This window comes from Seriola aureovittata, chromosome 5 (genome assembly GCF_021018895.1).
Source record: "Seriola aureovittata isolate HTS-2021-v1 ecotype China chromosome 5, ASM2101889v1, whole genome shotgun sequence".
Taxonomy (NCBI): domain Eukaryota; kingdom Metazoa; phylum Chordata; class Actinopteri; order Carangiformes; family Carangidae; genus Seriola; species Seriola aureovittata.
This window is the reverse complement of record NC_079368.1, coordinates 22256277-22270174: the sequence shown is the minus strand read 5'-3', so window position 1 is coordinate 22270174 and position 13898 is coordinate 22256277. Positions and strand designations below refer to the sequence as shown.

At 32.8% G+C, this 13898-nt stretch overlaps 1 long non-coding RNA gene across 1 annotated transcript; it reads left to right on the top strand.

The window, feature by feature from the left end:
• Positions 1 to 12065: 12065 nt before the first annotated feature.
• On the top strand, positions 12066 to 13873 carry LOC130169952 (uncharacterized). The gene is made up of 2 exons (XR_008827920.1): positions 12066 to 13539; positions 13651 to 13873. It is a non-coding gene; the product is annotated as an uncharacterized LOC130169952 (long non-coding RNA).
• Positions 13874 to 13898: the final 25 nt, after the last annotated feature.

The following is a 13898-nucleotide window of genomic DNA, read 5'->3' as shown; positions in this document are numbered from 1 at the left end:
ATTACTAACAATTACTTTCACTATTGAGTGATTGATTTATTTGAAAACATTTCATAAGGCCAAACATTTTTGTTTTGTCTGAGCAACAGGATAAACCCCAAAAATATTTAACATTTACTATATGAATAACAAAGAAAAGCGGATGAAGGAGAAAGCTGGAAATGAGGAATGGTTAATGGTTAATTTTCTGCCATAGGTTGACTCTGCCAGTTGAACTTTATCGAGCTCTACATAACATCATATAAAAAAAACTGTTAAATTTAGGTCTCATGGTTGAGTGAGGTTCAAAAGAGCCTAACCATCCTTTTCACAGGTTTATAGCCCAATTCTAAATGGTGAACAAAATAGTAAGACTTGTAATGTAGGAGAGTTAGTCCGCATTTGATGTAGACATGTTTTATGTGAAGCACATGCTGATTTCCATTTTTGGTTTTGGAAAAAATGCTCTTTTAATCTAGTTATTTGTCCAAAACCAAAATTTCTCAATAAGCCAATAATATGGTCAACTATGTAACTCTCCTCCTGCTCCCTGTTGAGATGAAGTTCAGGTCTTTGGAAAAGCCATAAATTCTTTGAAATGCCCTGCTATTCACACTTGGCAGCGTACTTGTTGCCAGCGTTTGTTTGTCGTCTTTGTGTTCAGTAAACAGTGGTGTTACTCTGCGCAGAGTCCCAAACTGCGTGACTGCACTGATATTCACACACCAATCATGGACGCCTAATTGGTATAGCCCTTCGTTAATTAACGCACTGCATTGCAAATCTCTCACAGCCTTGCGCTCGCTATTTATTTTGTTCCGTCACTCGGCACATCAAAAGCGCCGATCTGATATGAGCGTAATGGTCCATCTGAACGGCAGGACATGAATGACAGCATGTGTTGCTTTCCGCCTTTGAAATCCCCTCGGAGAGAAGCAGTGGGGAAAAATGCTCTTGGCACAACTTTGTATCATAAAAGTTGAAAGCATTCCGCCCGTCTTGGCCTATAAGCACAATAATGTATGTGAAATGAGAAAGGCTGCACAGTGGCATTGTTCAAAGTCATCATCACAATACAAACATCAGCGACACAACGGCTCTGATCAGTCAGGACATAAACATTTGCTTTAAGTGCTTGATAGTACACACAGTCCTAATATTTCAACAATCGTGAAAAAAAATACCGGGTTTGCAAGGATACATACTGTATCACATTTAAATTATATTTAAAGTATACTAGACGTTTATACTTAGACTTCCAGTCTAATTTATTTGTAATGAATTCAGTATCACCATATATAAAAGGGTGGTACAAGTGGCATCAGTGGTTATTATTAGTTTGAGATAATATTTGTCTCTGAGAGGTCTTTTGCCACCCCAGTACAGTGGAGATGAGATCTGTTTGTGTTGCTCATAGCATGGAAAAATTACAATGATAACAACAACAGCAATATCTCTGTCCAGAATTAGTGTCAGTGTTACTTTGGATATAATCCACAGACTTTGCTATGAACAGTTTTGAGTCATCCACTAGAAAAAAAGTCCTAATAAAACTGTTGACAGCCTGAAATCAGAGGAACACAACTACAGCTAATACAGTATTTTGCAAGTGCAACATGAAAAGCAGCCCATAATCCTCAGCAGCAGCTCAGTAAGATGCTACGATCTGCATAGGAATGTAAAAAAAAATCACATAATGATTTAAATTTTCTAACTTGATATCTCAGTTTCTTATTCAAGACCTGCGTTATTTTGTTCAGACATTATTTTAGCCACAGTGAGGGAGAGTCAGAGAATGACAGAGGGTGCTTCATGGTACGCACTCTACCAGGTGAGGAACTGGGGCACCCCAAACCTTTGCCTACTGTTGATGCCAGAATCTGACTGGAAGCGTGTTGTGGAGGTCAGTGTGTTTAGGGTCAAAGGACAATTTAGTTGAACTATTGCCAAGGAACCTGGTGGGAAGTCAACATAGTCATCGACAGCTACTCTTTGTGTGAGAAAGCCGGGACAGTGATTATGAAAAGAGATATATACTTATATGCTCTACTTTTTTTCATTTTCCAACTCTGAGAGCCCAACAACCTGAATCCTATTTACTTCCACTGTACTAATGTGGCGATTTTTTTTTTTTTTTGTCAATTAGTCAGTGTGTTAATATTTTAGGTGTGCACAAAAGTAGCCTAGCTAGCTAATCAGCTAATCAACACGTTCAAACAGGATTAAAGAAGACAGTTAATTCATGTGTAATTAATCCAAACCTACGGACTGCATTTTTAATATATTTACACAAAGTGTAGATTTTGTATGTGTTGAGCAGATTTGGAGACCATACAGGATTTGCCATGACTGATACCCAGCATGCAGTGTAGCACCTGCTCATTATTACAGTTATTTTAAAAGTGTTTTCAGTCACTAACAGAGTCATAATGTTTTATTATTTCATGGCTTAAGTAATAATTGGCTGCACCAGCTGGAAGATACAATAAAAAAACTACAGTGGGTGATACTGAAACAAACCGCAATCTATGTTACACTTCACTCAATCATGCATTCAAATTTTATAGTGCCAAAAGGGAAATGTGGCTCTCAGACGCAAAGTGTTTTTGCAAAAATTCTCTTTAAAAAAATTAAGTGAAATTATGCAACAGAGAGTCGAGATAGTGAAAGAATTCATGTAGGAGTGTTTGTCTATAAATGGTAGTTTTCCATTGGGTAAGAAATCTTAATCCATCAACAATTTTATTTTCTGTTATAAAGAGAGTTCAACAAAAAAAACAAAAAAACTCAAACACTCTGCTGGAAAGCATATAGGCCACTGTTTAGCCCTGTGTCCTGCTTTGACTCAGCAGCTGGACAGGACACCTGATGTGAAAGTTTTAGTATGAACGCTTGCCAAAACGTTATTTGTTAATAGCGCTTTTCTAAATTACGCACACCTACACTCACACAAACACTTTCTTGCCCTGGATGACCCTAAGGATCACTGCTGTCTGTGGTCGCTCACTACTGTGAACTCCCCAACCCAGGCAATGAGGCACGCAACCCTGCTTGTCTGGAGCCAAAGACCTGGTTCCTTGTTTGTGTTTGCGTGTGTGTAGGGGGAGTTTCAGTACACTGTGTGTTGCACTAGAGCTCGTTTTGAAGGGCACAGATTGATGATAATTTCTGGTTATCCAAACAAAAGCTCCTAGCAACACTGAAGAGAACCTGTTTATCTAAAGTATACTGTTTATTATTCTTGAATCATTTATTATCTTCTGTACAGTGGGACAACAAAAACAGCTATGCCATATTATCTCTTCAGATTTTGATGTATGGGTTTGGTTTATTTCTTGCATTTTTTATAGAATGAGGTTTTTCCAAAATTAATCACAACAATCTTTCAGGCTTTGTTAAAAGGTCTGGTCTTAAAGGTTCACTATAGAACACATCTTCTACAGAGCACAGTCGAAGTAGTATAGTAAGGCATAAAGAAGTCAGAGTATAGTAAGGGATAAAAATGTTATACTGCTATGACTTTTTTATGCCTTAACATACTGTGACTTCTTATGCCTTATTTTTAGGCCTTGCTATGACATTTTATGTGATAATATACGATCATTTTTATGCCTTACCATACTATGACTTTTTTATGGTTTACTTTAGTATGACTTTTTTTACGCTTTACTATACTATGACATTTTTATGACTCATCATACTATGACTTTTTTATGCCTACTATTCTATGACATTTTTATACCTTTCTATATTATGACATTTTTATGCCTTACCATACTATGACTTTTTTCGTCTTCCCTTACTATCCTATGCTGTTTTTATGCTGTTTTTATGACTAACTTTACCCTGTTTTTTTACATTTTTTTTACCTTACTATACTATGACTTTTTATGATATTTTTATTAATTAATATACTATGATGTTTTGTGACATTTAATGCCTTACTATACAATGATGTTTTTATGAATTTTATTCCTTACTATACTATGACATTTCATGCCTTACTGTACTATGATGTTTTTATGACATTTTATGACCTACTATACTATGACTTTTTATGCCTTACTAAACTGTGACGTTTTGGGACATTTTTACACCTTACTATACTATGACTATTTTTGAAATGTTATGCCTTAATATACTGTGATTTTTTCAAGCCGTTTTTATGCCTTACTATACTAGTGACTTTTTATGCTTTCCCTTACGCTGACATTTTAATGCCTGACTATACTATGACATTTTTATGCCTTGCTTTTATGCCTTGCTATAACATTTTTATGCCTTTCTATATTATGACATTTTTATGCCTTACCATACTAAGACTTTTTATGCCTTATCATACTATGACATTTTTACGCTTTACCGTACTATGACTTTTTGTGCCTTCCCTTACTATACTATGACGTTTTTATGGCTTTTTATGGCTTACTATATTATGTTTTTATAATTTTTCATGCCTTACTATATGATGACTTTTTATGACGTTTTTTATGGCATTTTTATGAATTAATATACTATGATGTTTTGTGGCATTTAATACCTTACTATACTATGTTTTAATGACGTTTTATGCCTTACTATAAAATGTTGTTTTTATGACTTTTTATGCCTTACTATACAAATACTATTTTTGAAATGTTATGCCTTAATATACTATGACGTTTTTATGTATTTTCATGCCTTACAATACTATGTTGTGTTTTCTAGTTTTAATGCTTTACTACACTATGACGTTTTTATGCTTTACTATACTATGTAGTTTTTATGACTTTTTATGCCTTACTATACTATGACAAATTTATGACTTTTTATGCCATACTATACTATGACGTTCCTATTACCTTTTATACCTTTATATACTATGATGTATTTTTGATGTTTTATGCCATATTATACTATGACGTTTTTTGGCATTTTTCTCCTATACTATACATAGATGTTTTTTGGCACTTTTATGCCTTACTATACTATGTAATTTGATGCCTGACCATACCATGACGTTTTTATGACATTTAATGCCTTAATATACTATGATGTATTTTTGATGTTTTATGCCATATTATACTATGACGTTTTTTGGCATTTTTCTCCTATACTATACGTAGATGTTTTTTGGCACTTTTATGCCTTACTATACTATGTAATTTGATGCCTGACCATACTATGACGTTTTTATGACCTTTTATGTCTTAATATACTACAATTTTTTTTTGACGTTTTATGCCATACTATACTATGACGTTTTTTTTGGCATTTTTCTGCCATACTATATGTAGATGTTTTTGGCATTTTTATGCCTTATTATATTATATTGTTTGATGCCTGACCACACTATGACGTTTTTATGACCTTTTATGCCTCAATATACTATGATGCTTTTTTGACTTTTTTATGCCTAATAATATTATTTCGTCTCATGCCTTGCCATGTTATGATGTTCATATGACCTTTTATGCCTTAATATACTATGATGTTTTTTGCCATTTTTATGCCTTACTATACTATGAAGTTCTATGCCTTACTATACTATGATGTTTTTTGACATATTTATGCCTTACTATACTATGACGGTTTTAGACATATTTATGCCTTACTATACTATAATGTTTTTATGCCTTAGTATACTAGGACATTTTATGCCTTACTATACTTTTTTGACATTTTTATGCCTTAATATACTATGACATTTTTAAAATTTTTTAAGCCTTAATATACTATGACGTTTTTTGGTGTACTTATGCCTTACTATTCTATGATGTTTTTATGCCTTACTATACTATGATGGTTTTATTCCTCACTTTACTATGACATTTTTTTGACATTTTCATGCCTTACTATACTATGTCATTTTTTAACACTTTTATGCACAATGACATTTTTTAACATTTTCATGATTTGCTATAGTATGATATTTTATGCCTTAATATACTATGATGTTTTTTGATGTTTTATGCCTTAGTATTTTTTAATATTTTTATGCCTTACTATGACGTTTTCTAACATTTTGATGCCTTACTATACTATGACATATTATTCCCTACTATACTATGATGTTTTTTGACCTTTTATGCTTTACTATACCTTTTTGTCCGGCACATTTACGAGCATAACCAAGAAGGGAGGTCCACACAGCAACAATTCGAAGAAACCAAATTTATTAAGGATAATTCAATTTCATTTAAGTAAAGTAGAAAATGTGAAGTCAGTAATGTAGTGTAGTTGTTGGGTGCTAGGACAATGAAAGCCAACTTAAACTACATGTACAAGAGCTGAGGCCTTAACAAAACACAATATACAACCAAGCAAATTAAGTTGGGTCCCTGAAAGGCACCAGCCTTTCAGGAGAGCTGAGATAGAGAGGCCATCTTGAATCTCCCAGCTTCAATAGGCCACACTCAGGTGAAGTCAGTCAGCTGATCAGGAAGTACCTGAAAAAAAAACAGGAACCAGTAACAGGCCTAAACAAAATAGGGTCACACAGCCCAGGGCCGTCACAATACTGTGACATTTTTGTGAACTTTTATGCCTTACTATACTATGATGGTTTTAGACATATTTATGCCTTACTATACTATGATGTTTTTATGCCTTAGTATACTATGACATTTTATGCCTTACTATACTATGACATTTTTTTACATTTTTTATGACTGACTATACTATGACATTTTATGCCTTACTATATTAAGACGTTTTGTGAAATGTTATGCTTTAATATACTATGACGTTTTTATGACTTTTTATCCCTTAAAATACAATGTTTTTATGACTGTTTATGCCCTACTATACTTTTTTGATATTTTTATGCCTTAATATACAATGACATTTTTATGATTATGCCTTACTATACAAGTTGTTTTCTTTACTTTTTATGCCTTACTATATGATATTTTTATGACTTTTTATGCTTTACTTTACTATGTGGTTTGTATGACTTTTCATGCCTTACTATACTATGTTGTTTTCTCTACTTTTAATGCTTTATTATACCAAAATGGTTTCTATGACGTTTTTATGCCTTACTCTACTATGACATATTTATACCTTAGTACACCATGATATTTTTTGACATTTTTATGCCATACTATACTATGACGCTTTTTGGCTTTTTTATGCCTAATAATATTATTTCGTCTCATGCCCTGCCATGTTATGATGTTCATATGACCTTTTATGTTTTTAATATACTATGATGTTTTTTTGACGTTTTATGCCATACTATACTATGACGTTTTTTGGCATTTTTCTGCTATACTATACGTAGATGTTTTTTGGCATTTTTATGCCTTACTATACTATGTTATTTGATACCTGACTATACTATGACGTTTTTATGACCGTTTATGCCTTAATATACTACAATGTTTTTTTTGACGTTTTATGCCATACTATACTATGATGTTTTTTGGCATTTTACTGCTATACTATACATAGATGTTTTTTGGCATTTTTATGCCTTACTATACTATATTGTTTGATGCCTGACCATACCATGATGTTTTTATGACCTTTCATGCCTTAACATACTATGATGTATTTTTGACGTTTTATGCCATACTATACTATGACGTTTTTTGGCATTTTTCTGCTATACTATACGTAGATGTTTTTTGGCATTTTTATGCCTTACTATAGTATGTTATTTGATACCTGACTATACTATGACGTTTTTATGACCTTTAATGGCTTAATATACTTTGATGTTTTTTTGATGTTTCATGCCATACTATACTATGACGCTTTTTTGGCACTTTTATGCCTTACTATACTATGCAATTTGATGCCTGACCATACTATGACGTTTTTATGACCGTTTATGCCTTAATATACTACAATGTTTTTTTTGACGTTTTATGCCATACTATAACTATGACGTTTTTTGGCATTTTTCTGCTATACTATACGTAGATGTTTTTTGGCATTTTTATGCCTTACTATACTATGTTATTTGATACCTGACTATACTATGACGTTTTTATGACCTTTAATGCCTTAATATATTTTGATGTTTTTTTGATGTTTCATGCCATACTATACTATGACGCTTTTTTGGCACTTTTATGCCTTACTATACTATGCAATTTGATGCCTGACCATACTATGACGTTTTTAGGACCGTTTATGTCTTAATATACTACAATGTTTTTTTTGACATTTTATGCCATACTATACTATGATGTTTTTTGGCATTTTACTGCTATACTATACATAGATGTTTTTTGGCATTTTTATGCCTTACTATACTATTTGTTTGATGCCTGACCATACCATGACGTTTTTATGACCTTTCATGCCTTAATATACTATGATGTATTTTTTATGTTTTATGCCATACTATACTATGACGCTTTTTGGCTTTTTTATGCCTAATAATATTATTTCGTCTCATGCCTTGCCATGTTATGATGTTCATATGACCTTTTATGTTTTTAATATACTATGATGTTTTTTTGACGTTTTATGCCATACTATACTATGACGTTTTTTGGCATTTTTCTACTATACTATACGTAGATGTTTTTTGGCATTTTTATGCCTTACTATACTATGTTATTTGATACCTGACTATACTATGACGTTTTTATGACCTTTAATATCTTAATATACTATGATGTTTTTTTGATGTTTTATGCCATACTATACTATGACGCTTTTTTGGCACTTTTATGCCTTACTATACTATGCAATTTGATGCCTGACCATACTATGACGTTTTTAGGACCGTTTATGCCTTAATATACTACAATGTTTTTTTTGACATTTTATGCCATACTATACTATGACGTTTTTTGGCATTTTTCTGCTATACTATATGAAGATGTTTTTTGGCATTTTTATGCTTTACTATACTATATTGTTTGATGCCTGACCATACCATGACGTTTTTATGACCGTTTATGCCTTAATATACTACAATGTTTTTTTTGTTGTTTTATGCCATACTATACTATGACGTTTTTTGGCATTTTTCTGCTATACTATACGTAGATGTTTTTTGGCATTTTTATGCCTTACTATAGTATGTTATTTGATACCTGACTATACTATGACGTTTTTATGACCTTTAATGGCTTAATATACTTTGATGTTTTTTTGATGTTTCATGCCATACTATACTATGACGCTTTTTTGGCACTTTTATGCCTTACTATACTATGCAATTTGATGCCTGACCATACTATGACGTTTTTATGACCGTTTATGCCTTAATATACTACAATGTTTTTTTGACGTTTTATGCCATACTATACTATGACGTTTTTTTTGGCATTTTTCTGCCATACTATATGTAGATGTTTTTGGCATTTTTATGCCTTATTATATTATATTGTTTGATGCCTGACCACACTATGACGTTTTTATGACCTTTTATGCCTCAATATACTATGATGCTTTTTTGACTTTTTTATGCCTAATTTTACTATGAAGTTCTATGCCTTACTATACTATGATGTTTTTTGACATATTTATGCCTTACTATACTATGACATTTTTTAACATTTTTATGAGTAATTATACTGCAACGTTTTTATGCCTTACTATACTATGACGGTTTTAGACATATTTATGCCTTACTATACTATAATGTTTTTATGCCTTAGTATACTAGGACATTTTATGCCTTACTATACTTTTTTGACATTTTTATGCCTTAATATACTATGACATTTTTAAAATTTTTTAAGCCTTAATATACTATGACGTTTTTTGGTTTACTTATGCCTTACTATTCTATGATGTTTTTATGCCTTACTATACTATGATGGTTTTATTCCTCACTTTACTATGACATTTTTTTTACATTTTCATGCCTTACTATACTATGTCATTTTTTAACACTTTTATGCACAATGACATTTTTTAACATTTTCATGATTTGCTATAGTATGATATTTTATGCCTTAATATACTATGATGTTTTTTGATGTTTTATGCCTTAGTATTTTTTAATATTTTTATGCCTTACTATGACGTTTTCTAACATTTTGATGCCTTACTATACTATGACATATTATTCCCTACTATACTATGATGTTTTTTTGACCTTTTATGCTTTACTATACCTTTTTGTCCGGCACATTTACGAGCATAACCAAGAAGGGAGGTCCACACAGCAACAATTCGAAGAAACCAAATTTATTAAGGATAATTCAATTTCATTTAAGTAAAGTAGAAAATGTGAAGTCAGTAATGTAGTGTAGTTGTTGGGTGCTAGGACAATGAAAGCCAACTTAAACTACATGTACAAGAGCTGAGGCCTTAACAAAACACAATATACAACCAAGCAAATTAAGTTGGGTCCCTGAAAGGCACCAGCCTTTCAGGAGAGCTGAGATAGAGAGGCCATCTTGAATCTCCCAGCTTCAATAGGCCACACTCAGGTGAAGTCAGTCAGCTGATCAGGAAGTACCTGAAAAAAAAACAGGAACCAGTAACAGGCCTAAACAAAATAGGGTCACACAGCCCAGGGCCGTCACAATACTGTGACATTTTTGTGAACTTTTATGCCTTACTATACTATGATGGTTTTAGACATATTTATGCCTTACTATACTATGATGTTTTATGCCTTAGTATACTATGACATTTTATGCCTTACTATACTATGACATTTTTTTACATTTTTTATGACTGACTATACTATGACATTTTATGCCTTACTATATTAAGACGTTTTGTGAAATGTTATGCTTTAATATACTATGACGTTTTTATGACTTTTTATCCCTTAAAATACAATGTTTTTATGACTGTTTATGCCCTACTATACTTTTTTGATATTTTTATGCCTTAATATACAATGACATTTTTATGATTATGCCTTACTATACAAGTTGTTTTCTTTACTTTTTATGCCTTACTATATGATATTTTTATGACTTTTTATGCTTTACTTTACTATGTGGTTTGTATGACTTTTCATGCCTTACTATACTATGTTGTTTTCTCTACTTTTAATGCTTTATTATACCAAAATGGTTTCTATGACGTTTTTATGCCTTACTCTACTATGACATATTTATACCTTAGTACACCATGATATTTTTTGACATTTTTATGCCATACTATACTATGACGCTTTTTGGCTTTTTTATGCCTAATAATATTATTTCGTCTCATGCCCTGCCATGTTATGATGTTCATATGACCTTTTATGTTTTTAATATACTATGATGTTTTTTTGACGTTTTATGCCATACTATACTATGACGTTTTTTGGCATTTTTCTGCTATACTATATGAAGATGTTTTTTGGCATTTTTATGCTTTACTATACTATATTGTTTGATGCCTGACCATACCATGACGTTTTTATGACCGTTTATGCCTTAATATACTACAATGTTTTTTTTGTTGTTTTATGCCATACTATACTATGACGTTTTTTGGCATTTTTCTGCTATACTATACGTAGATGTTTTTTGGCATTTTTATGCCTTACTATGGTATGTTATTTGATACCTGACTATACTATGACGTTTTTATGACCTTTAATGGCTTAATATACTTTGATGTTTTTTTGATGTTTCATGCCATACTATACTATGACGCTTTTTTGGCACTTTTATGCCTTACTATACTATGCAATTTGATGCCTGACCATACTATGACGTTTTTATGACCGTTTATGCCTTAATATACTACAATGTTTTTTTTGACGTTTTATGCCATACTATACTATGATGTTTTTTGGCATTTTACTGCTATACTATACATAGATGTTTTTTGGCATTTTTATGCCTTACTATACTATATTGTTTGATGCCTGACCATACCATGACGTTTTTATGACCTTTCATGCCTTAACATACTATGATGTATTTTTGACGTTTTATGCCATACTATACTATGACGTTTTTTGGCATTTTTCTGCTATACTATACGTAGATGTTTTTTGGCATTTTTATGCCTTACTATACTATGTTATTTGATACCTGACTATACTATGACGTTTTTATGACCTTTAATATCTTAATATACTATGATGTTTTTTTTGATGTTTTATGCCATACTATACTATGACGCTTTTTTGGCACTTTTATGCCTTACTATACTATGCAATTTGATGCCTGACCATACTATGACGTTTTTAGGACCGTTTATGCCTTAATATACTACAATGTTTTTTTTGACATTTTATGCCATACTATACTATGACGTTTTTTGGCATTTTTCTGCCATACTATATGAAGATGTTTTTTGGCATTTTTATGCTTTACTATACTATATTGTTTGATGCCTGACCATACCATGACGTTTTTATGACCGTTTATGCCTTAATATACTACAATGTTTTTTTTGACGTTTTATGCCATACTATACTATGATGTTTTTTGGCATTTTACTGCTATACTATACATAGATGTTTTTTGGCATTTTTATGCCTTACTATACTATATTGTTTGATGCCTGACCATACCATGACGTTTTTATAACCTTTCATGCCTTAATCTACTATGATGTATTTTTGACGTTTTATGCCATACTATACTATGACGTTTTTTGGCATTTTTCTGCTATACTATACGTAGATGTTTTTTGGCATTTTTATGCCTTACTATAGTATGTTATTTGATACCTGACTATACTATGACGTTTTTATGACCTTTAATATCTTAATATACTATGATGTTTTTTTTATGTTTTATGCCATACTATACTATGACGCTTTTTTGGCACTTTTATGCCTTACTATACTATGCAATTTGATGCCTGACCATACTATGACGTTTTTAGGACCGTTTATGCCTTAATATACAACAATGTTTTTTTTTACATTTTATGCCATACTATACTATGACGTTTTTTGGCATTTTTCTGCCATACTATATGAAGATGTTTTTTGGCATTATTATGCTTTACTATACTATATTGTTTGATGCCTGACCATACCATGACGTTTTTATGACCTTTCATGCCTTAATATACTATGATGTATTTTTTATGTTTTATGCCATACTATACTATGACGCTTTTTGGCTTTTTTATGCCTAATAATATTATTTCGTCTCATGCCTTGCCATGTTATGATGTTTTTATGACCTTTTATGCCTTAATATACTATGACATTTTTATGCCTTAATATACTATGACGTTTTTTTGACATATTTATGCTTTACCTATACCATGACCTGGAGCCTTCCCCAGCATCTTTTCGGGCGAGAGGCGGGGTACGCCCTGGACAGGTCGCCAGTCCATCGCAGGGCAAACACATAGAGACAGACAACCATTCACACTCACAGCCACACCTATGGTCAATTTAGAGTATCCAATTAGCCTAGTCCCCATTTTGCATGTCTTTGGACTGTGGGAGGAAGCCGGAGTACCCGGAGAGAACCCACACTTGCACGGGGAGAACATGCAAACTCCACACAGAAAGATCCCACGGCTGAGCCGGGACTCGAACCCGGAACCTTCTTGCTGTGAGGCGACAGCGCTGACCACTGCACCACCGTGCAGCCCGCATAAAAATTCATTGTATAGTATACTCATCACCTGCAGTATGTATACCCTGGTCATCCATCTATTCGTCGCCAGATTGTTCCGCTCTTCACAGTGGTAGTTACTGTCTCGACCACTCTGATTATGTGACTACAGAGTCATCTTGTGATTCAATGATCTTCCGGTGTTTTTACTGAATTAACTCTTTTTTCTTCTGTGCTCCAAAAGACTTCCTGATTTGTGGGCTGCTGATCCTGCCATACTCCGCCGTTGTCACGCCACACCACCCACCTGCCTCTGGTCTCCAGGCATCCCTTGTGTTCCAGAGTGTGTTTACTCACCTACCTCCGGCCTCATGTTATCTCCAGACACCTGGATTCCCCGGACTCACTCGCCCTCCACATTCACCATCACCACTGCCTTGTCCCCAATAAACTCCCTTACACTGTTATTGCTTGTGTGTTTTTTGTTCTGTC